The sequence below is a fragment of the Spermophilus citellus genome (assembly GCF_964194105.1).
Source record: "Spermophilus citellus genome assembly, chromosome: 3".
Classification (NCBI taxonomy): Eukaryota; Metazoa; Chordata; class Mammalia; order Rodentia; family Sciuridae; genus Spermophilus; species Spermophilus citellus.
Window position 1 is genome coordinate 202,166,657 of NC_138184.1, and position 27,062 is coordinate 202,193,718.

The 27,062-nt window shown below is 43.0% G+C and overlaps 1 pseudogene across 1 annotated transcript; it reads left to right on the forward strand.

Annotated features, from left to right (window-relative positions):
* The first annotated feature begins 17,843 nt into the window (after positions 1 to 17,843).
* LOC308645514 (aldo-keto reductase family 1 member B10-like) lies at positions 17,844 to 18,782 on the forward strand (annotated as a pseudogene). Its single transcript has one exon. The product of its transcript is annotated as an aldo-keto reductase family 1 member B10-like (transcript).
* The last annotated feature ends 8,280 nt before the right edge of the window (positions 18,783 to 27,062 follow it).

Sequence of the window (27,062 nt, forward strand, 5' to 3'; positions counted from 1 at the left end):
GCTGTGGATTGATTATTTCTATTGCAGTGCCTAGCATTAAGGATTGTCATTTTCTTGATTAAGAACCTATAGAGTGAAATTGTATTGAGTAATCCGAGTGAATAAAGCATTGAACAGGGGCATTAGCGTGTGGACATTCTTTACTTCTCTCCATCAATTGCATATGTCACAATTTATCCCCCTGGCAACACACAGCCTCTGAAGCCTCTGGGATTACAGGCATGCCAACTGTTCCTACAGGGTCTTTATTTAGACATCTGAGCAGCCATCTTAAATGTTAACCACCATCTTTGAGATAAGTTTTGCTTTCCTGTACTTCCTCCTACTCAAACTCCCCTACCCCTATTAATGACCTACCCCATGGTACATAACCATAAGCCAATCCCAGAAGGACAGGACCACTTGACTCTAGAAAGCCCCACAGTGCTATTAACCTAAGCCAATCCCATTCTATTCCCCACCTGCCCAGCTCTGACAAAAGCACCCCTGAGGCTTTCCCTTAGTGCCACAACTACAACTCCAAACCTCTACCCCACAAAAACTGAACACCTGAATATCTCTGGTGCCTCTCTCCTCTCTATGGAGAGATGGCCTTTATTTGTCAGCTTTGACAAATAAATCTTTGTGTGGATCTCTGCCTGATCTCTGTCCTTCATTTCTCCCTCACCAGTCTCTCACTTTCTCACTTTCATTTTGTAAGGGACCGGCGAAACGTTGGAGGAAGAGACCACCAAGAGACTGTCTCATGCAACAGCAAAGGGTTTATTCGGGGACCAGCATGCTGGGGCTTAGAGCTCAGTTGAATAGAGCAAAGAGATAGAGCCCTGAGAACAGCTTAAGCAGAGCTTACATACTTTCCTTGGAGAGGGCAGGGAGAGAAGTTACATTTTGTAGTTTGGCAATTGGAGACAGCTCATTCTGGGAACAAGATTAGCAAACAGTTCACAGTTGGGGACAGCACATTCTGGGAACAAGATTAACAAACAGTTCTTAAGATTTCAACAGTGTTTTGTTAAGCATATAGAAAAATGGAGTGACAAGTACCTATTTTATTAACCTTTCAATTTTGGTGCTGAAACCCAGGATTGGGCTCCTGGTGTGCTCGCTCCCCTCTTTGAGGGTCACTGAGCATCCTCAGGTCCCAATTTGGATTCCATTATGGGACCAGGCCTTCCATTTTTCTGAAAGCCCTCTCTGCACCCACCCACCACCAGACACTTCAGGTAAGACCCCTATCTCCAGTCGACCTAAAAGACCTATGGGTTCCGGGAAGTGACCGTTGATTGTCCAGCACTCCTAGGGTTACCATGTGGTTGGGGTCACCCCCAGCCAAAGCTTTCACAACTATGGCTGATCCCTACTGTCAACAGAGTCTATAAGTGGTCTTTTATTTGGGTCCTGGGTTTTGAGAAAAAAACACTGAGAGTGATTGGGAGTTGTTCTTGGTGAGACTACCTCTTGGCCTTGCGTTAATCTCTATGGGCTTCTGCCCCTCTACAGGCTTCTGACTGTACTACACAGTCCCGGCCAGGCACTCAAGTGTCTCTACAAGCTCCTGCCCTGATGCTTACCCAGCAGTGGTGATGATTCCCTGAGTGTAACCATCCTCTTGACTAGGTGACACTGCAGACTGAGGGATTCCCTACCTCCAAACTCACCTCCTACATCTCACCAAGGGTGGTTCCTCATCCATTTCCTCCCATTGTCCCCTAGGCTGCCTCCTGGCTAACCTAGGGTCAATCTCTGTCTCATACCCTGGACCTAACCCCCCCCAAAACTTATCCACTTGTAAAATCAGATCTGGCCTCAATATCCTTTGGATAATGACTTCAAATGGCTGCTTAACAGCACTCAAGATCCCAATATTATCAGGGATCTTTTCAACTATTGTGAGCATTCAGGAAAATGGAAAGAGATATCATTCATTCAGGCCTTCTCCTCTCTAGGTTCTAAGACCTCTCTCTGCAACTCATGCTCTCCTGCATAAGTCCTCTTAGCTCTCACCTCCCCTATGCCTGCTTCTAATATACAGAAGATCCTTCCCAGGACTCCTTCTCTTTGACCCAGCAGATGAGCCCCTGCCATACCACAATTCTCTTTCTAGTGAAGCCTCCACAGAAACTGTCCCCTTGGCCCCTCTGCCCTTTTCTTCTCCTGCCACATGCTCACAGGCTGCCCAACCCACATCTCTGTGTCCTTTATGTGAAGTGGCTGGGGTAGATGGTATAACCCAGTTTCCTGTGCCTTTCTCTTTGTCAGATCTTTCACAGATAGAAAAGTGGCTTGGGTCCTATACTTCAAGTCCCGCCACATATATCAAAGAGTTTCAATATCTGACTCAATCATATAATTTGACCTTCCACAATTTCCATATGATCTTGTCTAACACCCTCCTGCCTGAGGATTGCAGGCAAGTTTGGATGCAAGCTAGAAATTATGCTGATGAGGTACATCAGACTTTCCCTGCCCATCCGATTGGCACTAAGGAAATTGGGATTATAATTCACCTAGAGGAATAACTAGTAGAAACCAATTCATTACTTTCCTCATGGCAGGATTTAGAAAGGCATCCCATAAGGCTATAAATTATGAAAGGCTCCAGGAAATCTTCCAAGATAAGAATGAAAACCCTTCCAACTTTTTAGGCCGCCAGACCAAGGCTTTATTACAATATACTAATCTGGACCCTGAGATTCCAGATGGAAGCAACTACTAATGACCTACTTTTTCTCCCAGAGGTTCCCCAATTTTAAGGCTAAACTGAGGCACCTGGAGAGGGGGTCCCTAACTCCCCAAGCTTAGGTTCTGGAAGTGGCCTTAAAGTGTATAACAAATGAAAGGAGAGTGACCACAACACTCAGAGTGACCAAGAGATCTTTATTGCAGCAGTGAGAAAGAGGAGAAAAGTGAGAGAGAGAGAGAGAGAGAGAGAGAGAGAGAGAGAGAGAGAGAAAGTGAGAGAAGAAAGAGAGCAAAAGCAAGAGAGGGAGACAGAGACAGCAAGAGAGAGGGGCCCAGAAGGAGGAAATTTTTATAGCCAAAATCTAATGAGGTCTTCAGGTCTGCAAGCTGCCTTGTTGGCATACAGTGATTGGATCATACAGTAGTTGCTAAGGGTGTCATCTTCTGCCTTCAGGCAGATGGGGCATGGGTCAGATGTGGGTTTCCATTGCACCAGACAGGTGAGGATTGAGAGTTCAGCCTTGAGTGGGGTTGAGTGTTCAGACTTGATGCAAACAGGTAATAAAGGACCAGATGGGGGGTGGGATTTGAGTGCCCGGGTTATCCTGCAGCTATTTGTTCAGCCTGCCCTGCAGACAACTCAGTTTATCCTGCCCTGCACCTAACATTCTTCTCTTTTTGTTTTCCTAAGTGACATGGGGATGGAAAAAATTCGTCTGGCTACTTCCTGCTGAGAGGGGGCACCGTGGGACCTGCGAGAGCAAGTGGAGGAATGTCCGGGGGACAGGTCTAGGAACATTAGGGCTGCTAGAAATAACACCCAGTGGCTATAGAAAGTTATTTCAGCAGGGGTAAAGTCCACAGAAGTTCCTTGAAGCCATAAGTTGTCAACAGCATCAAATCATTCCTGAACGGAAGAGATCCTTGGTGTCAGCCTTTGGTCCTGTTGTAGGAACTCTAGAAAATATTGGAGGTGGCTTGGTTGAATCCAGTAATGTTAAGGATGACTGCCCAATTGCAGCCAGTGGAAGGGCAATCACCCTGACCCATAAACTGAGAGTGGGTGGTGTCATCCTGGTGCCATATTGCTTGGATGTAGAAGCGCCATCTGTGGATTGGGATAGAAACTTGAGAGAGATTAATGATTAGTTAAAAAAAAAAAAAAAGAAGAGGGTTAGCGAGAAATCTTGAGTTTGGTGGGCGTGATCGAAGTCCAGGACTGGACATTTGGAACAGGTGCCTTTTTAAGGTGGGAGACATGGTACCAGGGGGAGTGGCCCAAAACTTGGCCGCCTTTAGGGTAGTAAATATGACTGTATGGGGTCCCGTCCAGCAAGGTTCCAATGATTGAGAATGCAGTTCCCGAAGTAAGACTACATCACCCAAAGAGGGTCCAATTCAGTTTGTTGTTGTGCTGGGATTGAGGCAATAAATGGCGCAGAAAGGCACCAGTCTGCATGTTCCCTTAGGAGTTTGCCTAGAAGTGTGAGATAGGGCATGTAGGACACAAGGGGATTAGGAGTGAATAGAAATCTTTGGTTGATTAAGAAAAGGCACCCATAGAGTTGCTCAGAGGGGCGAAGGCCTGAGGGAGCTCTTGGCACTGCCTGAATTCAGGTGAGGGCCAACAGCCGGAGATTGGGCCAGGAGAGCCTGAGTTCAATACAAGTTTAGTGAGATGATCCTTGAGAATTAGGCCTCTCAAACTTACCCAAGAATTGGGATTGGGAGGGGATGTGGAGCCTCCAAATGATGTTGAGGCCTTTGGAGACTACTTGTCTGACTGGATGGAGGTGGGAAGTCCGAACCTGGGAATGATCTGCTCAATGAGGATGGAGGCAATGGTGTCAGCAGTTTCCCTGGAGGTAGGGAAGGCATTTATCCAACCTGAAAAAGTATCAACCAAAGTAAGTAGGTAGTTAAGCTTTTTGTGCCTAGGCATGTGAGTGAAGTTGATCTACCAGTCTTCGCCTGGCTGGTGGCTCCCCATCTGATGTGTGGGGAGTTTAGGCTTAATGGTTCCTTGTGGGGATACTGTAGAGCAGACAGAGCAAACAGAGTGGAACTGCTGGAGAGTAGTTCTCATTCCTAGGAAGTAAAGCAAAGGTTGTAAAAAACTGGAAAAGGGGTCAGGGAGGGTTTTAGATGGGGGCAGGTTCTGGAGCCAGAGGAGTTCATCATGAGTCATAGGTCTCCATCTTGGGCATTGGGGGCTGGTAGTCTTAAAGAAGTAGTTGATTGACTGGTTGGTAAATTTGTGTATCTGATCTTGTCGGAACTTCTATAGGCAATTTAATAGACAAGATCCTATTAAGAGAAAGATAAAGAGGATTAATAGGGGTCCTGTGAGGGGGATGAGCCAAGGTCATACTTGACTGAACATTTCCGATGGAGACTGTAGGCCTAGTTGCTGTTTCCTCTTTTCTACCTGTTCTTATCCTTCATTACCCCCAGTAATGACTGTGTTTTGGTTTAACTGTTTTTGTTAAGTGTTTAAGACCAAACTAGTCAAAACTGACTTTATTTCAATCTATTGTTAAGAGTCAGCCAAGTTCCCATAGGGGTCACTCATGGGGGAACTTGAGAGCATCTTCTTAGTTCTGCTAGTGTCATTTGTGCTACGATGAGTCCAGTCTTGCTTGATCATATGGCTTCCCTTGGAAGCATCAGGGATGTCTCCTTTCTCCAATGACCCTCCTATTCACAGCAAGTGCACTGAATGGCTTTTCATTCTCCAGTGGTCTCATTAATCTCCTTGATAAGGAGGTTATGTGGCCCAGAGTTGCAAAGCTTTTTAGGGCAATTCCCTGTTCCTTGGATTCAGACTGTCTCAGAGGGTAAGAGCCAAATATTGTTTTTCTTGGCCTTTTAAATTTAACTTTAATTTTAAGTCTTAATCTTAAACATCCGGCAAGTCACTCTCACCAGTTTTAAATTAAGAGTACTGGGCTTTAACTGAAATCTGGCCTACTTTGGAGCTGTTCTGACATGTAGTAAGATGGGAGGCCTTATCTCAGGTAAGGAAGGGCTCTTTTTAAACCTTAGGTAAAGTGTTCTAGTACTGAAGCTGATCTTTGCATCTTAAATTTCATTTTATAAAGCTTACATGTATTGTCACATGAATACTAGCTAACACAATATAATATTACATTTAAATTGTACCCAGTGTATAGAACTTTATATTAATCTTATTGATAACAGGTCCAGTTATAGAACATTAAATGATATAAATAAATCTCCAATACATTATTCTTTTTTAGAGAGAGAGAGAGAGCGGTAGGTTTTTTTTAATATTTATTTTTTAGTTTTCGGCGGACACAACATCTTGTTGGTATGTGGTGCTGAAGATTGTACCCGGGCCGCACGCATGCCAGGCAAACGTGCTACCGCTTGAGCCACATCCCCAGCCCTCCAATATATTATTCTTATAAGCCTAAAATGACCATGCATCTTTAGTTTGGAGAACACTAGCTTAATAGAATGCTTTTTAAGAGCTTGTTTAAAGCTTTTATCTTAAAGACTTCTATACCTGGAAAATATGAACACATTTAATATACAAAGAAGATTAATAGTACCACAATTACATTGATGTTTTTATATTAATCAAGTTTAGTTCTTAAAGAAATAACATATTATAATATTGCAAAATAATAGTTGTTGTTTACCCATAGTTGTATAATCCTTAATTCCTTCAAGATTACTTGTTGAAAAAACTTACATATATAACCAACTTACACAGAACTTCTTTATCATTTACTTAAACCCTCGTATTTACTTAATCATGTAGACTCTCTTAACCAGAAACACTTTTTCCTTCTATTAAATCCATACCTAGAACCTTCTAATTTCACTTTCTCATCTGTTAACCCCTTCGTTATTCACATTTTGAAACAATCCTTGTAAATTTCTGAATTTAGGCAAATTATTCCATTTTAATAAGAAATATTTTGTTATTTCCAGTACACAATTAATCACATCTGTTTACCATTTCATGAAAACATAAACTATGTTTAAGTATATAGAATTATACTGTTGTAGGGATGAACAAGGCAAGGCACGGCACCTAAGATAGCACTGAAGACAGGGAAACAGTTTTATTTGGTTGCAGCCAGATTCAGAGGTCACAGCTTCTGTTGTAATCACTTAATACCCTGAATCCCAAGCTTAGGTAGTTTCAGAATTGTGTACCCAGCATGTAAGGGGAGGGGCTCAGAAGTTCCCAGTCTGCAGAAGTTCACATAAAAGCAGTTTGTTGGGTTTTTTTTTTTCTGTTTTGGGCAAGTTAACCCTTCAAGGACAACACCTGAGAAGGAGAGAGCTTTTTTTCCCCTTTCTTTCCTCCCCTGCCAGCTGTTACCATGCAGCCCAGTTGGTAACTTCTCTTATCTTAGAAATGTAGACCTCTCTGTGAAGCCTCAGCTCAAGGCCAAAGGCATTGTTTACATCTTTTTGTGAAAAACTAGTAAAGGGGTGTCTAGCATCTGGAGTGATGATTTTTTCCAGCCAGTGGCCAATTAAAATAGGGCAACACGAAATGAGGAAGTTTATCTACATTGAACTTTTTGTAGGGACTCTTTTGCCAACAGTCCTAAAATCAGCCATGGACAAGATTTCTGGAGAAGGTCAGTTAAGACTTTTCTGTGGGCCTGGGTATGGAGGGGGAAGACAGGAATGTGGGGCTGAGAGCAGCTAGGGTGGACCTGAGAATGAGGAAGGAGATTTAAAAGAATAATGGGAAAGGGGTTTGGAATTTTCCCTAGCAAGGAAAACTTGAGTAGTAGAACAGGTAGAGCAGTGGGGAAGACAGAGCAAATATCCCAAAAGGCCTGTAAGGGACTTTAAATTCTTACTAACCTTGTTTTCAGTGGTGACAAAGCAACTTTAGAGGCCATTTTCACCAGATCTCAGATAGGGGTCTGAGTGCTCTCCTCAGCTCTTTTGAGCTTTGGTTTAGCTGGTAAGAGGGCCTGGTGGGACCCAGTATGGGCACTGACAGGAGACGAGAGGAGTGAGTGGATGGAGGAATACCTTCAGTAACTGCTACCTCATGCAAGGGGGCAAAGGTCTGGGGAAGGGCAGTGGTATAGGTTTTTGGTCTAGTAATTGGAGGGGAGAAAGGAGGTTGTGGAGGCCAGGGAAACAGGTAAAGGCCTGGGGCAGAAGGTTGAGGGTGAGGACCTATTCAAGCCAGGTGATAGGGTGAAGGTTCATCAGCAGGGTCAAAAGTAGTGGAGAAGGCTTGGGATTGGTGGTTGGGGGGGGTTGGTTTGCAAGCTAGAAGAATTTGTAGAGGTTTTCAAGAAGTGCAGAGAGCAGGTTTGGATCAGAGCAAGAAGAAATCTTGGAAATAAACAGGAAAGGGGGTTGTCCCTGGGGTGTTTTCCTTCCTACAGGTGGGTGAAGAGGTTTGCTGGAGATCAACCGTCAAATCCTACCAAGACCACCATTGGGTTTGGGACTCCAGGAAGGGGAAACTCACCAATTGAAGGCCAGTGGTAGATGTAGTTCTGTGGTCGAGAAAAATGAGTTTGGGTCATCTGGTGAGTGGCACTTCTGAAAGAAGAGGGACCCAAAAGTGGGTTTTCACCCTCTTCCCAGGTTTTGGCACCAGATGAAAGGAAAGTGACCACAACACTCAGAGCAACCAAGAGATCTTTATTGCAGCAGTGAGAAAGAGGAAGAGAGAGAGAGAGAGAGAGAGAGAGAGAGAGAGAGAGAGAGAGAGAGAGAGAGAGAGGAGAAACAGAGAGCAAGAGAAAACAAAAGCAAGAGAGGAAGACAGAGAGAGCAAGAGAGGGGCCCAGAAGGAGGGAGTTTTTATAGCCAAAATCTAACGGGGTCACTAGGTCTGCAAGCTGCCTTGTTGGCATACAGTGATTGGATCATAAAGTAGTTGCTAAGGGTGTCATTTTCTGCCTTCAGGCAGATGGGGCAGGGTTCAGATGTGGGTTTCCGTTGCACCAGACAGGTGGGTATTAAGTGTTCAGCCTTGAGTGGGGTTGAGTGTTCAGACTTGACACAAACAGGTGATAAAGGACCAGACAGAGGCGGGGTTGAGTGCCCAGGTTATCTTGCAGCTAACATTTGTTCAGCCTGCCATGCAGACAACTTAGTTCAGCCTTCCCTGCACCTAACAAGAGAGACGAGAAGACCAGAAGCAGAAATATCAGATCCTTGCTCAAGCTATTCATCCGGCATTAGCATCTGTCCCTGGTTCCACTGGCCTGTGGAAGGGTCCCTCAGGACTGCCTTCACTCTGTTTTAAATGTGGTTAGACAGTTCACTGGGGTCATACATGTCCTAAACCTCGAAAGCTTCCAGGCCCTTGTCCTAAATGCTATCAGAAGAGACACTGGGCTGTTGACTGTCCCTGAGCATGTAGCAACCCCTGGCCATTTGGCCCTTCTGGCTCCCCTTTCCAACTCTTAGGACTGGCTGCAGAGGACTGATGAGGTCCAGGTCCCCATTATCCAACCCCTTCTTCCTACACACCAGGGCTACATATTCAGTTCTCAAGGAGTTCTGAGGGCCTACTACTCATTCTATGTCCTCTATTGTTGGGGTAGAGGGTAAACCTTACCAACTCTTACAGACACCTAGCCTTGTTTGTGCTTTTGGCTCTCTAATTGTTATTCACTCCTTTTTGGTCATTCCAAATTGCCCTGTTTCCCTTATGGGAAGAGTCATCCTCACTATCTGGAATGTTTCAAGTTCTTCTTTTGCCTCACACCCCAAGCCCATTCACATCTGTCTGAAAGACCCCCTTTATCTTCTGGCCCAATCATAATACCTGCTCTCCTAACAAAAACTTCTAGGCTTATAGCCTATCATTCAAGACTGCTGAGAGTCATAGCCACGTAGGAATGACGCATGGCAATTTCCTTGTCAGGCTACCCAATGTTGCTTAGAGGGAGGACTCTCCATTGTGGAAATGGGCTTGCCTTGGACCCAGGTCATTTGCAGTGACATTGCATGAATGTTTGAGAGTTTTGGTTGAAAGGTGACCCTGCTCAAGGACCAGGGTGGATCCGGGTTTAGGGTGGATCCTGCTGGGAATAGGGTGGTTCCAGGTTTAGGGTGGATCCTGCTGGGAATAGGGCGTATCCTGCTGCCTCAGGCACCCACTCCTTGAGTTCCCATTGAGTTTTCGTGGGATTCAGAGAGTATTTGGTATGCAGAGCCCGGTGGAGTGTGTGGATTTTCCCAGAACATGCATGTAGAGTGCCGGTGAGAGGTCGGGAATAAAGAATTGCTGTTTTAATCTACAAGGCTGTGAGTGGCTCGTGATTTTGTGCCCAGCCAGACTGTGGCACAAGACCTCTTGCAAAAGGGATTCCTTAGACCTACTCATTCCCCTTATAACTCCCCATCTTGGCAGTAATAAAGTCCAATGGTTCCCACCACTTGGTCCAAGATCTCTGTTCCATCAACTCTGTGGTCATCCCAATCCATCCCGTGGTAACCAATCCTTATACCCTCTCTCCCCCATTCCTTCTGGGATCTCTTATGTCTCAGTACTAGACCTGAAAGATGCCTTTTTCTCTATTCCCCTCCATTCTGACTCTCAAGACATTTTCACCTTTACATGGACAGACCCTGAGTCTTACAACTCCACTCAGCTGACATGGACAGTTCTCCCCCAAAGGTTCTGAGACTGCCCTCACATCTTCAGACAGACCTTTGCTAAGGACCTATCATCCATACATCTCACTCAGTCTATGGTGCTACAGTATGTTGATGACCTCCTTCTTTACAGTCCCTCCTTTGAGCTCAGTCATCAGGACAATAGTAAACTTCTTAACTTCCTTTCTGGCTATAGGGTTTCCCCATCCAAGGTACAGATTTCCTTGGTAATAGTAACATACCTAGGCCTCCTCCTGACCCCTACACACAAAGCCATTACAGCTGATAGAAAGGGCCTTATGGCTAATATACCAACGCCATCTACTAAGGAAGAAATTCTTTCCTTTCTAGGTGTGGCAGGATTCCTCAGAACTTGGATTCCTGACTACTCTATATTGGCTAAGCATCTATATGGTACTGCCCACTCTCTGAACCCCTATTGCACTCTGTTACAAAGCCTTCACCAGGCTCCAGCAGGCCTTCCTCCAGGCCCCTGATCTCCATCTCCCTGATCTCACACGCCCATTTCACCTTTACATGGTTGAAAAGCAGGGATTTGCTCTAGGGGTCCTCGGACACATGCTGGGGCCAACCTTTACCCCTGTGGTTTATCTATCAAAGGTCTTGACCCTACTGTTCATGGATAGGCTTCTTGCCTATGAACATTGGCCACAGTCTCTCTACTCATTAACAAGTCAAAGAAACTCACCTTTGGAGCCTCACTCACCATCCTGGCTCCCCATCATCTAAAGGAACTCCTCACCTACAAGAGCTTACATTTCTTACCCTGCTGTCGCCTTTTATCTCTACAGGTTTCTCTGGTGGAAGATCCCAGCCTTACTTTCCACTCTCCTCTCTGTTCCTCAGGACTCTTCCACCTCTTCTCCTCTTACCCATTCATGCACTGAAACTCTGGAGGAGGTTCTTCCACATCCTTCCCACAAAAAGGAAGGTCCCTTGCTCCAGGCAACATACACATGGTTCACAAATGGCTCCTCTTACCTTCAGGAGGGAGTTCCTCAGGCAGGGTATGCTATAGTCTCTCTAACCTTCATTGTGGAAGTGGCTCCCATCCCCAATAATACATCCAATCAGCAGGCTGAACTTGTTGCCCTCATCAGAATCTTTGCTTTGGCAAAGGGAGCCTCCCTCAATATCTACAGTGACTCTAAATATACTTTCCACATAATTCTCTCCCACTCTGCTATTTGGGAGGAGCACGGATTCCTTACCACCAAGGGAACTTCAATTACTAATGCCCCCTTTATCACTGATATCCTTCATGCCTCAAAGCTTCCCACTGCCGTTGGAATCTCACATTGTATATCCCATCAGGCATACACCTCCTTTGTGACACTCAGCAACAACAAGGCAGACTCTGAGGCAAGGGCCACCACCCTCCAAAAGCCTACTCCACCTCTGGTCCTCTGCCTTGCTAGTCCCTAGACGACTCTTCCCCACCTGACACTCAACAGACGCTTACCTTCCTTCACCCTAACACCACATCTTTAAAACAATTTCTCAGGGGCTGAAGTTGTGACTCAAGTGGTAGAGTGCTCCCCTAGCACATGTGGGTTTGATCCTCAGCACTACATAAAAATAAAATATATTGTATCCACCTATAACTAAAAAAAAATATTAAAAAAAACAATTTCTCACTTCCCATCTTAAACTCTCTCCAGAGGACCTACAATTTCTCTTTACCTTCTCTGCCTCATGTGAAACCTGCCAAAAACCAATCCCACCTCCAATCTCTGCCCACCTGCCTTCCCTTTACACCAAGCAAGAGGACATCTCCCTTACTCTGATTGGCAGCTGGCTTTCACCCATATGCCCCAAGTAAAGCGGTACAAATTTCTCTTGGTACTTGTCAACACCTTCTCAGGATGGATTGAGATTTTTCCTACCACCAATAAATGGGCCCCTGCTGTGGTCAACAACCTCATTGAACACATTCTTCCCCAATTTGGCCTCCCCTCTTCACTCCAGTCTGATAATGGTCCTGAATTTACTTCCCATGTTTCACAGTCTGTAGTTAAGCTTCTCAACATCTCCTGACATTTTCATATTCCCTACCATTCCCAGTCCTCTGGCAAGGTGGAATGTACTGTTAAACACCAATGCAAAGAAAAGACCCCAATTTTAAACAAATAAAAGCAAACTTGTATTTGTGTACACAAAGGAAGCTGATCAGCAGCTGACTCCCCTAACACAGGCTACAGACTAGCATCCCCAGCTCCCCAAGAAGGAGATTTTATAGCTCAAAAAGTTACAAAAAAAAAAAAAAGATGGGGGGTGTCTTGAGAACTCCAGCTGATAGGATTTTGACAAGCATAATACAAAAGTAAATAATAGGTTAATGATCTAAATGGTTCAACATTTCAAGTTAGGGAGTAAATTCAGATCCCAGCATCAGAATTTATGAGGCGCCACTGAGGTTTCAGAGAGGGTTGTTATCTGGTCAGGGAAAGCCAGGCATGGGTGACTTCAAGGCACAGGCAGGCATTCCAAGCAAGTTTAAAATATCAAAATATGGCCAGGCCAAATTGAAATCCTAATATTTTACAGAAAACAGAAATGAACCTTTTATAACTTTTGACAAGATGGCTCCCAATCTTAAGATCTTAAGAGGGAATTAGGCTGGGTTTATCAGTACCAACTGGGCCTTGAAGAAGATTCTCACTAAACTATCCTTTGAATTACATTTAGATTGGACTAAACTCCTTCCTTTGGCTCTTCTTAGGTTATGAGTCCTCCCAAAGAAGCCAGTCAACATCTCCCCTTTTGAGCTTCTATATGGATGGCCCCTGCTCAGCTCACAACCCTCTGATTCCCCACTACCCCTTGTTCCTCATCTTTTCTGCCCCCTTCTTGCATACATTAGGAACCTTCTTTGGCAATACTGTAATGCTGTTCTGGCAAAGCCTAATTCCATCTCTTCCCCTTGTCCCACTCTGACTCCTCCTCTCAACTCTCCTCAAAATGGACTGGACCCTATTGGGACATTCTTACCACTCCCTCAGCAGCCCACCTTGAGGGCATCCCATATTGGATTCATAACTCCCATTTAAATGGTTTTCTCTGCCATTTTATACAATGATACCCACAACCCTCTCAAGCTGCATTTCTCCAAGGCCCCCAATCTTCCTTTGGTCTCTGAGGACCACGAGGACACTGCAGAACCATGAGTACCACTCTTTCCTTTTTCATTTTTGCCCTTTCCCTTATTCTGCACTCACCTCCCAGGGGTACCATTACCAGGAACTAGCATTCCAATTTCTAGGAAACTTACAGCAAATTGCTGACAGTCCTGGCCAGCTCCTTTGTACACAAATATAAACTTGCTTTAATTTGATTCAAATTGGAGTTGATGGTCTTTTCTTTGCATCGTGGTTTAACAGTCAGCTCTGATAAGTAAACTCTCCTGTGTATCTCTGCCCCGGTCTCCGTCTTTCATTTCTCTCTTACCCATCTCTCATTCCTTGCTTTCCCGTCAGCTACTACCTGGTTGTAAAAACAAACAAAACAAACCAGAACTATTTTTATGTTGCTACTGTGATCCTACAGGATATATATATTTACCTTTTAAAACTCAAAATATTTCTGATTTGACCATGCTTCTTTGTTAATACCTCCTTTTCTAAATCTTTGCCACATGCACCTCAGATAGAGCACTAATCTCCAGGATATATAAAGGATACAAAACCTTAACATAAAAAAAAAAATCAATAAATGGGCTAAGGAACTGAAAAGACACTTCACAGAAGAAGAAATGCAATTTATCAACAAACATCTGGAAAAAAATGTTCATCATCTCAAGCAATTAGAGACATGCAAACCAAAACTACTCCAAGATTTCATCTCATTCCAGGCAGAATAGCAATTATTAAGAATACAAGCAATAATAAGTATTGGCAAGGATGTGGGGGGAAAGGTACACTCATACATTGCTGGTGGCACTACAAATTGGTGCAACTGGTACTGCTGGTTACTGAAAGGAAGTCCTGATTCCTCACATGTTGATGTATAACATTAGAGAAGCACGCCAAGGCAAGCATATAAAGCAGAGTTTATTTTAAAAGAGGTAACATAGACTTTTCCCAGGAAGAAGAAAGGGACCATATCTGGTATCCTGGTGTCCCAAGAAGCCATCTGTTCTACCCCCTTTTATATATCCTAGGCTTCCTTTGCTCTCCTGCCCTCTTCCCCTTATTTCTCTCCTTTCAATATAGAGACTTGGCCTAGGAAATGCTCAATGGGATGGCCAAAAGGGTGAAAAACAGGTGAACTGAAGCGGGAAGAGAAGGATGGAGCAGCCCAAGACACATTAATTAACAATTTTATAGCTCCCTATAGGGAGGAGCAATTCCTGGGACAGGTTACCTTAGCAACAGGTTGGAGCAGGGGCGGGTTCTTGTTAAGGGTGGAGGAAAGGCTCTGAAGTAATTACATATCAATCCCTCAGGGAGCAGACTCAGATTGGCTTCCTTGATACAACCTGACTGGATTTACCTCTATCTATACTGACTACTTAATTCTGGCTTCACACTACTTTGGAAAGCAGCGTGAAGATTCCTCAGAAAACTTGGAATGAAACTACCATTGATCCGGTTAACCCACTCCTCTGTTTATACCCAAAGGACTTAAAAACAACATACTTGTAAGGATGACCTTACCCTAAGCAACTCTATTTTAAAATAAACCTGCAGTCTGTGATTCCCAATGTCATTGGACATAGCCTGATAAGAACAAGTCACTTTCCACAACCCTGATAAGAGGGTGAAGTCACTTGTCATTTATTGTAACCCTGATAAGAGTCAGAAGGGTAATATCAGGGTGGAAACCAGCAGACCATATGTCCTCTCTAAAATGTAAGATGTCACTAAGAAACCTGGTAACAGCTGGTAGGGACCAAAAGGGTATGCAAAAGCCCCAAAATTTAGTATAAATAATGGGACAAATGAACAGACATTCAGCCAGCCTATACTGATGCCCACATGCCAGAGAGCCTGATGAGGACCTGGACTGATATCCCAACTCCTCATCATTTGCCTGATCCTGTGCATTATTCTCACCACTCTCAAACTCTACAGCAGCCTCTTGACCCTGGTGAGAAAGGCGACTACTCCTTATGAGAGGCTCAGCCAGCTGTCAACTCCACCCCAGGAGAGGCCTCCATCTTCCTGACCTGATCACTGCAGTCTGAGTGAGTGTGCATCTGCTGGACTTAAGACCTAAAACTTAAGACTTTAAATCTAGCACTTGAGCTTAGCATGCAGAGAGAATGTCCATAATAGGTCTGTCATGATTAAGAGTGTTTGCAGTGCTTTGACTTAACTTTGAATTTGTTTGCTTTGAATTAGTTGTGTTTATTGCTTTTATAAGTCTGAATTAATGTATTTGTAGTGCCCAACATTAAGTATTGTCATTTTCTTGATTAAGAACCTTGTCAAGAGGGGGCAAAATTGCAATGTATGCAGTTGAGGGTAGAAATAAAGAATGTCTACTTGCTTCTGCACCTTTCAACGCTTTATTCATTCAAATTAGCCAATACAATTTCACTCTATAGGATCTTTTTTATTTTTTATTATTTAGGTATATATGGACACAACACAATGCCTTTATTTTTGCGTGGTGCTGAAAATCAAACCCTGGGCTGGGCATGTGGCTCAAGCGGTAGCGCGCTCGCCTGGCATGCGTTTGGCCCGGGTTCAATCCTCAGCACCACATACCAACAAAGATGTTGTGTCCGCTGAGAACTAAAAAATAAATATTAAAAAAAATTCTCTCTCTCTCTCTCCTCTCTCACTCTCTCTAAAATAAATAAATAAATAAATAAATAAATAAATAAATAAATAAATTATCATGAAGTTATTTAAAAAAAAAAAAAGAAAATCAAACCCTGGTCCTGTACGTGCTAGGCGAGCACTGTACCGCTGAGCCACAATCCCAGCCCCTCTATAGGTTCTTAATCAAGAAAATGACAACCCTTAATGCTAGGTACTGCAATAGACATAATCAATTCACAGCAAACAATTCTAGGTTAATCAATTCACATCAAACAATTCTAGATTAATTCTAAGCACTGCAACACACCTAATCATAACAGGCTAATGACAGACATTTCCTCTGCAAGTTCAAAAGTCTCAAGCCTTAGGCTTTATGTCTAGCAGATGCACACTCACTTAGACTGTGGCCACCAGGTCTGGAGCCAAGGCAGGCCTAACAGGTAAATTTTGCCAATTTCCCTGGCCAAATAAAAATATTTATTAAGTCACTTTTTACTGTTTAAATACTTGGACAATGCTGGGCCATTCTACAATTTAAAGCTAATGATGCTCTAGCTTATATCAACTGTTTTTCTGCAATTTTAAAAAATAAAAAAGGGAGAAACAGAATTCAACATAACCACACAAAATCCCACAAAATTATTTAAAAAGAAATTTAAGGGCGCTGGGTTGTGGCTCAGTGGTGGAACGCTTGTCTTGCATGCATAAGGCCCTGGGTTCGATCCTCAGCACCACATAAAAATAAATAAATAAAAATAAAGATATTAAAAAAATTTAAATTGTGATATAAAAAGCCTAACTACTGCTGAGCAACACATGGAACAATAGAATAAACCAGATTCAGTAATAATATAGGTGTCACCAGGGGACAAAATTGCTATGTATGCAGTCAAGGGGAAAAATAAAGAATGTCCATGTGCTTCTGTCCCTTTCAATGCTTTATTCATTCAAATCACTCAAAACAGTTTCACTCTATAGGCTTTTGATCAAGGAAATGACAAACCTTAATGCTGGGCACTGCAATACACATAATCAATTCACAGCAAACAATTCTAGATTAATTCTAAGCACTGCAAACATACTTAATCATGACAGGCTAATGACAGACATTGCCTCTGCATGCTAAGTTCAACAGTCTTAAACCTCAGGCTTTATGTCCAACAGATTCACATTCACTTAGACCACAATGAATCAAGGCAGGCTTTTCTTGGCATGGAGTGGATGACCGGTTGAGAAGAGGGTTATAGGGAGAAGTTGCAGCTCTCACCAGGGTCCAGATGAGTCAGTAGAGTTTGAGAGCAGTGAGGATTGCACAGAGGATCAGGAAAGTGATGGTATGTCAGGTCCTCATGAGGTTCTCCAGATCGAGGGCATCCTTATTTCAGCTGGCTGAATCCCTGTTCATCAGCTCTACTACTTATACTAAATCTGGGGGTTTTTGATCCTCCTTTCATTCCTTATCAGCTACCACCAGATTTCTTCATGACATCATTTACCTTGGGGTCAGAAACATATGGTCTGGTGGTCTCCACCTTGATCTTCTCTCCTTTCCTTCTTATCAGGCAAGGACAACCTGTCAGGGACTTCACTCTGTTTATCAGGGTGAGGAGAAATAACTTGTTTGAGGCCATACTGGAGGGCTCTGTGTGTGTGCCTGGTTAAACTGCATGTTTCAAACTGGAGTTTTTAAAATGGAGTTGCTGACACCAGACATCTATTTGCTCTCTCAAAGCCATTTCTGCACCAACCATGGCCACCTTTGTGGAGCTCAGCACCAAAGCCAAGATGCTTGTCTTTGATCTGGGCACCTGGAAGTCTCCCCCAAACAAAGTCAAAGAAGCCATGAAGGTGGCCATTGATGCAGAATATCGCCACATAGACTGTGCCTACTTCTATCAGAATGAGAATGAGGTGGGAGAAGCCATCCAAGAGAAGATCCAAGAGAAGGTGGTGAAGTGGGAGGACCTCTTTATTGTGAGCAAGTTGTGGTGCACCTTCTTTGAGAGTAAGCTTGTGAAGGAAGCCTCAAGGATCTGAAACTGGACTATCTGGATGTCTATCTTATTCATTGGCCCCAGGGATTTCAGGCTGGGAAGGACTTATTCCCCAAAGATGATAAAGGTAACAACCTCATCAGTAAAGTAACATTCTTGGATGTCTGGGAGGTCATGGAGGAGCTGGTGGATGAGGGGTTGGTGAAAGCTCTTGGTGTCTCCAACTTCAACCACTTCCAGATTGAAAAGATCTTGAATAAGCCTGGACTCAAATATAAACCAGTGACTTACCAGGTCGAGTGTCCACCCATTCCTCACCTAGGAGAAACTGATCCAATACTGCTACTATAAGGGCATCACTGTCACAGCTTACAGACCCCTGGGCTTTCCAGATAGACCTTGGGCAAAACCAGAAGACCCTTCACTACTGGAGGACCCTAAGATCAAGGAGATTGCTGCAAGGCACAAAAAATCCCCAGCCCAGGTTTAGATTCGATTCCATATCCAGAGGAATGTGGTTGTGATCCCCAAGTCTGTGACACCAGAACGTATTGTCGAGAACTTTCAGGTCTTTGACTTCAAATTGAGTGATTAGGAGATGGTGATCTTACTCAGCTTCAACAGAAACTGGAGGATCTCTGTCCTGGCTAAACAGGCTCATTTGCTGGAATACCCCTACAATGCTGATTACTGAAGCTGAATCTCCTGATGAGACACTTAGTGGATTCTTTCTCTTCACTGAAGTTTTATTTGCTCTCCCTAAGGCCCATTTTAGCCAAATTTATATGAAATCATATTGTGCCTGATCTTGCCAGAATCTAGGCAAAATTTTTAAAAATTTATTAGTGCATTATAATTGTACATAATGGCATTTTTTAATGCTGTAATCGTACATGCATGCAACATTAGTTGCTCAATCTCCTTCCCATAACCTTCTTTCCTTCTCCTCCTCCCTCCCCTTAAGTAAGGTTTTATTTAGATCCATATGTTGAACCAGGAAAAGACTTATCACAGGGAAGTATGACTCAGATGAGCAAATGACTATTTCTTCCACTTATGTGATCTGAACAAATGTTTGTTAAACAACAGGGTCTCTGCTACAATTGAGGATGCAAAAATAAAAATTAAAAAATAATGAAAGTTAAAAAATAATAATAAAATAAAATAAAATGGAATTGCTTAGGCTCAGCCTTAAGAGCAACAATAGGGCAGAGGCTGTAGCTTGTGTATTTTCAGAAAACCCAACCTGTCATTGTGGAGACAACTGAAGGACCTGACAATTCTGGCTGAACAAATAGTTCAATAACCAGGAGGAAATAAGACTGAAACTACAATGTTTGGGGCCATGCTAGCTTTGTTGAGGAGTCAGGTAAGTAGAGTCTATGGAGAAACTTATTGGACCTATTTTCCAGATCCACCTTTAGTACACTCAGCTGTATGGTCTGGAGAATCCATCCCATATAATGATACTGATATGATAGGAGGTTTTACAAACACATTACACCTATTCATGCCACTGGGTTTAATTATACTGGCGACAGTGGGTATTCACCTATATGTTGGTCCTGTGATAAACATGCTGGCTGTTTAAAATAACTTTTGAGGAAAAGGCAGCATATGGGGGACCTAGACCAGCCAATCATACCAGCCCTGGGGACTTAAAAGTATATGTCCAGACAGTTATTAAAATGGAACTTTTCCACAACAGGCCAGTTATTCCCAGGTAACATCCACCAGTATCTATTGCCCTATTCAATCTTCAACAGAATTTGGTGAGTTTTCCAAATGGTTGGCTTATGCAAATGTCTTGCCAGTACAACATAATATCTCTAGAAGTGGCAGATATGTTTTGGATTGATCTTCAAAAATTGATAAAAGTCAGTTACGTCAGGATCCTATGACTCTTGGAGGATTTGTCAGTAGTATCCTAACTTTCACTGAAGGTGGCATACAAAAGGATCTGTGGCGTTTAATAGCTGCCTTAGATTTTCTCCATTTTACAGATGGTTCCTTGTCTGACTTTATAGGCAAGAGCTGTAAGGAGGGTTACCCCTATGGCCTTCGAGCCTGTATTCAATCTCCTTATGTTTTCATTTCTGGAAATGTGAGAATGCAGAGAAAAGGAGAAAAATATCATATAACTTGTAGGAAATGTAATCTACCTAAGCTAATTTTCTTAATAATTTGGCTCAAAATATTTCCAAATCCCTGTACAATTAGGTGAATATTGATGAAAAGATTGAGACTAAATTAATGCTTTGAAAGCTACCATCATAAATATAGTAAATGAACTCTCTGCTCAAATTTAAACAAATATTTAGATGCCCCACTGACTCTAAGTATGTCTTTATTAATGCAGCCAAATACAATACTTCCCAATGGATTGGGGAAAAGTCAAAAATCACCTGATGGGCGTTTGGCATAGCAATAATAATAGCTTGGACCTTATGAAGTTACATCATCACATCCAGGATATTCAGAAAAGCAGGATCGAGCTCATGCACCTCTAGTTGAACAAATACTTTATGAATTAGATGACTTTAATCTTGGAAATATGTTAAAACATTTGCATGGTATATATTATTAGAATGATATGTTTGTTACTAATTCTTTTTTGTGTTATGATAATAGGTTGTGTACCCTCAGATCCAAGATCTGGGAACTCCAAGTAATTGCCTGTTGCTTGTATTTAAAAAGTAAAGAAGTGTGAGATGTTGGAAGCCATGTATAAATTATGGGTTTGTTTGAGCCATCATAAGGCAGGGAGGATGCTTTTCTGGGAAATCCTGGGTGAAATTCCCTGGTCAAAGAAAGTCCAGATCATGCTGGCACCCTGCCTTAGCTCACAGCCCTAAGTTCAAATGCAGCCACCTGGAGATGGACCCCAAACAACTTGTTTTCTCCATTCTTGTTTTCTTCAAGATGTCTGCCACACTGAAACCTTTTGATGTATTTCCTCTTAAATAAAGAATTTGGGCCCTTTTCCCTTGTTCAGTTCCAGTTCCTATCAGGGCTGGAAGACCCACAGGCGACCTGTTTTTAAAACTATTTTGTCTATTGTCTTTTGTTTCTTATTTTCAGACTTTTTATTTTACCTGCCAGTTCACACCTCCAAGCAAGAATCTGGTAACCCTGGCATCACAGGAATAACAAAATTTCCTTGTTAAATACATCATAATTTTATCGCTGTTTACTGGTGACAAGTCCTTGCTTCCCCATTGTTAAAGTATACCACAAGAGAAGCACATCAAGGCAAGTTTAGAGTGGAAAGTAGAAGCTTTATTAAAGGACAGCAGAAAAGACTTCTCCCCAGAGGAAGAAGGGGACCCAAGAGGTGGAATCCGTTGAAGGGCAATATCTCCCCTCTTTTATAGCTAAGGTCTTATTTCAGTTTTCCCCCCGCATTCCTGTCCCATTCCTGTCCTTTGTTCTGTTATCTTTCAGTGATGTAATGTAGGTGGGAAGGCCCAAAGGGTGGGGCACACTTGGACCAAAGGAGTAATCTGGGCAGGAAGGATTTTTGGATTAGCATCTCCATGTTTGCTGGGAGTTGTTTCATTAACATTTCTTTGGGATGGGCTCTGAGCCTTGGGGACATTAACATTGCAAGTGTTGTTCTGCTTTTCTGGGACTCCATTCTCAACATAGCCTTCATTTTCGATTTTACTGGATATTGGACCCATTTACCTAACTACACTAACTACCTATCTTTAAATCTGGCGTCATTCCCCCCTCTAATTTTGGGAACTCCTTACTGCTGTAAGGAAAGGGGGCGAAGACCGTTCTGGCTTCTTCGAGCTGAAAGGGGGCGATGTTGAGCAAGCAGTTTGGAGTCCTCCTTTTAAAATTCGGGTCTTCGAGTGGTCCATGACAGAAGTTCGATTGAGGAGTAACAGGCTGGAGGGCCATTTGAGTGATGGGTAGTCTATAAGAGAAACAAGAAGCCATTAGTACTGGGACTAGATTGATACAGCAATAAATGCCACAGCATAGGAAAATGACAATGAGTATGATGACAACACAGAGACTAACAATGTTTTCCACCAGGAAGTCCCAGAGAACCTGGAGCTAAGATATTCTTCCCATGACAAGATTGGTGAGGACATGGCTTCTATCTGAGCATGTAAATCTTTAAGAATATTTGTCACATTGCCAGAATTGTCAGGCACAATTCAGTTTTAATAATGGCACAAGTATCACCTTGAGCTGCAGTGAGGACATCTAAAGCCATCCAGCTTTGTAAGATGGCCTTCCTCATAAGGGTTATTTCAGTGTTAAGGAGAGAGATACTTTCCTCGACATCATGGAAGGCAGTTTGAGTATAATTGTTTAAGGTCTCTACATGCCACATTGTATCTTCTAAACCATTTTGTGGGATTAACAGTGAAGCTAGATGATCATACCAATGAAACACAGATTGTCCCCATCTAGGTTTGAGATTGGGGATTTTTGCTGGCTGCTTTATATTTGGAGTCCATTTCCCCTGCATCCAGGGGTACCCAATAGTACATCTTCCTATCCAGCATGGGGGAAAAGATTGTGCTTCTATGGTGTCATGTAAAGTCACCACAGCATCTCCAGCTTTGCATTCTGTTCTCCTTGTTCCATAAAGGAACTCCCATCTGTGAACATGGTGAGGTCTGGATTGGATAGGGGAAGGTTTTAAAGGTCCTTCTGGGCTGAGTAATTTATAGCTAGGACTTGTTGGCAGTCATATTCAGGTTTCCCTCTAATTTCTCTGGGAGGAAGGTAGCTGGATTTAAATTAGAGCAAGTCCTTATTTGAGTTACAGGTCCTTCTAAAAGTAGGGTTTGATATTTTAGAAGGTGATTGTCTGAGAGCCATAGTTCTTTTGTATTTAAAATTCCTGAGAGATCATGGGAGGTTTAGACAATAAGGTCTCTTCCCAGGGTTATTTTAATTGCCTCAAGGACTAGTAAGGCTACTGCTGCTACTACTACCCTCAAACAATGAGGCCATCCTGGAGACACTAGGTCAAGATCCTTACTGAGATAAGCAACTGGCTGTTGAACTGGTCCCTCTTTTGTGTAACCACTTCTAGGGCTATTCCTCCTCTCTCAGTAACAAATAGGTTGAATTTTTGTTCATTGGGTAAGCTAAGGGCAGGGGCTTGGAGTAAGGCCCCTTCTAATGCCTTAAAGGCTTTAATCTGTTCTGGTTCCCATATTAGGGAAGTTGTTCCTTGGTGTAGTGTCTCTTTGAGGAGGCTATAGAGAGGCTTAGCTATTTCCCCATATCCAGGGATCCAAAGCCTACAGTATCCAGTTATCCCTAGGAATTCTCTAAGTTGTCTTATAGTTTGAGGTAGAGGATATTGTCCTATAGGGGTTATTCTTTCTGGTCCTGTTGTAGGGACAAACGAGGCAAGGCACTGAAGATAGCAGGAAACAGTTTTATTTGGCTGCAGTGAGGTTCAGGGGGTACAGCCTTTGCTATAATCAATCAATCCCTTGAACCCCGAATACAGGTAATTTCAGAGTTTTATACCCAGCATGTAAGGGGAGGGGCTCAGAAGTTCACAGTCTGCAGAAGTTTACACAAAAGCAGCTTTTTCTTTCACTGTTTTAGGCAAGTTAACACTTCAATGACAACACCTGAGAAAGGGAGAGCTTCTTCTCTCCTTTCTTTCTTTCCCTGCCAGCTGTTACCATGGAGCCCAATTGGTATCTTCTCTTATCTTAAAAATGTAGACATCTTTGTGAAGCCCAGCTCAAGGCCAGAAGTCTTGTTTGCACATTTCTACAAACTACTATACTGGATACATTTGTGTAAAATTGTTAAGGGGGTGTCCAGCACCTGGAGTGCTGGTATCTTCCTGGCCAGTGGCTAAGCAAAACAGGGCAACAGGAAAATAGGAAATTTATCCACATTGAACTTTTTGTCAGAAACTCTTTGGCTGACAGTCCCAAAATCAGCCATAATGAGAATTTCTGGAAAAGCTCAGTTAAGACTTTTTCTGTGGAGAGAGAGTGTGCCACTTCAATTTCCCCCTTTAATGATGCTCCCCACAATTTAATCCTTTAAATTACAGAGCATCATTATCATCATCTTGGTTTAAAGCCTTATATAATGCCAGAATTTTAGTTGTTGTCCTCCTTTCAACAATGGCTTCTATTGTGGATCTAATAGTTTTAATGCACAATGGAGCCAAACATGGAAGCAATAAACAGGTTAACAGCAGAATACCCACTATACCAATTAAGCTTTTTAAATCCACCAAGAGTTGAAAACCAACCCCCTAAAAGTGTGTTAGGGTCCCAAACTTTAATGCCTTTCCATGTCTGAACTGGAACGTGTGCCAGTTTTCTTATGTTGTTGGCTATACCCTTGACTGATTGTCCATTATAATCTATTTGGATGCAACAATCTGAGCTGTTGAACTTTCCACATATTCCTCCTTCTTCAGCCAGTGGGTAATCTAATATCAAGCGGTTTTGATAGATAGCTGCTCGCATCTGGGTCTGTTGTGTGGCTATGAGGTCAAGACCTGTGGCAATCTGATTAGTCATAATTTCTAGTACAGCTTGTAAGTGGATAATTCTGTTCAGCATGTAAATAGGAGTCCTATAACCCCAACTGCTATCTTGTGCCCAGGTAGCAGGACCATAAGTGGCAATAATTCTCTGGGGCATCCATTCATCTTCACCCCAAGATTGGTGGCCTCCTAGATCAATCTCTTGCCCAATGAATCTCCTTTTTCTTGGCCCTAGATCCTCATACAAGGGGATTCCTAGGTCCTTTCCAGTAGCATTAGGCAGTAAGAAAAACCCTGGTCTAATAGTACCAATAGTACAAGTTCCTCTCCAATTTGTTGGGAGTTGGGTATAAGCCTTTTCCCACAAATCCAAAACAGCCCATCAGGTGCTTTCCAATTAGTGGGAGCTAGGTTGCTCCAGAATCTATGGATTTCAGGGATGCCCCGAAAGGAACTGATCTGGTTATTGTCTGAGCACCTACAGTTAAAAAGTGCTCTTTTCTTATGGGGCTTTTTGCATATTAGACCTCTAATCCTCAGCCAGCCTGGATTATCTGCCCCAAACCAAGTAGGTTTCTCTGGCCACCAGGTGGAGTTCCAAAACAATATTCTATTACATGGGGTTTCACTGACCCATTGTGTGTGATGGGGTCCAAATCTGCCAATACATTCTTCACCAAATATTTCTGAAGTGAGAACCCAGCCTTGGGGCCTTTCATTTTTTAGTTCCACTTGTGTTTTATTCCAAAGTAATAGGGAGTAAGCATCTACACTTATTCCTGTCCATGGCCACTCCTCACTCATAAGGCCCCTCCCCACAGACCCAGCAATTTTTAACCCCAAGGTTTTTAGCAATTCTTCCTGATAGGTCCAGAAAGAGATTCTTCCCTAAGGGAGGAAGGTTGAGATTTGGACTCAACTCCTCATACAGTTTAGCTTTAGGGTAAGGACTTAGAGTAGGTCTCAAGGCAGCTGGCTTCGAATCACTTTTTATAAAACTTTTCCAAGTCAGTGGCTGGGAGTCTAGTGTCCAACAATACCAAATTCCACCAGTAAAGGGGAAATTTCCTGGGCAAGTTATTTTTCCCTTAAATTATGATTTGATCCAAGCCATGCAGACTCCTTTTCCTTTCCAGAGGCAAACTGTCATCCACCTATAGCATTCCTCTGGTGGGACAGGTCCTAAGTATATGGTTTTTTTTTTTTACCACCTTTTGGTTATAGTAGATTGGTTTTACATATGGTTCACATGGTCTCCACTGTTGGAGTAGGAGTAGGGCAGATCTCCTTAACATTATCTAAAGAAACCATACTGAGTGATAGACTAACATTTTGGTTAGCATAGGTTGGACAGTGTAAGTTAGCAAAGCCAAACTAATAACATCAAACAAATCCTAGAAACTTATATAAGCAAGATAATGAATATAAGTGAAATTTTGTTATTCAGAGCCCAGAGTGCTAACCATTACACTATAGGAATTATCTTAGAGGTTGAAAGAGTCCATTAGTCTTCTTGGGAGGTCTATCTTTCACTATGAATTGATCAGCCAGTCCCTCCCGTGCGGCTGAAACAGGGCTGTACGTAGACTCCTCAAGCTTCAGCTGTGCAAAGACCAGTCAGCTTCCGGAGTGACTAGAGCAGGGCTGCTGTCCTTCTGATCCTCAAGCTTCTCTGATGTTCCTTTTTTTTGGATGGTCAGCTTCAAGGGTGTTGTGGCATCTGGAGAGCACTCCCAGTCTGCGGCTGTAGGCTTGAGTCTTGTGTAATGAATCCAGGGGCCTATTTCTGCAACCTTGACTGATGTTGGGGTAGATAAAATAACAGTGAAAAGACCCTTCCAAAAGGTTTTAAAGGTTGAATATTCCATTCTTTGACCCAGACTGAATCTCCTGGCTAGAAGGAGTGTGCATCTGTGGTTAAACTTACTGGCAACCTTTCTCTAACCTATTGGTTGAGAACCTGCAAAGTTTCCCCTAAGGCCTGAAGTTGCTGCCTCAGGGTTAATTCTCCTATCTCTCTAAGTCTCCCTGTAGCCCCTAATAAGAGGGGGGACCTTCCAAACATTATCTCATAAGGATAGAATCCAGTCCTCCTAGTGGGAGTGGATCTAATCCTCAAAAGTATAATAGGGAGAAGTTCATCCCAGTGTAAGTGTGTCTCCTGACACAGCTTACCCAATTGAGTCTTTAAAGTCCTGTTCATCCTTTCAGCTTTACCAGAACTCTGAGGCCCATCTAATATTTAAATTTTTGGCCAGTAATTGTATCACCTCAGCCACAAAACCTGGCCCACTGTCTGAGCCAGTAGTTATTGGGATACCAAATCTGGGAATAATTTCCCAGAGGAGCATTCTGGCTACCTCCCTAGCCTTTTCAGAGAGGGTTGGAAAGGCTTCTACCCAGCCAGAGTATGAGCACACAAACACCAGAAGATATTTACAGCCCCGTGAGTGTGGTAGTTCTGTGAAGTCTACTTCC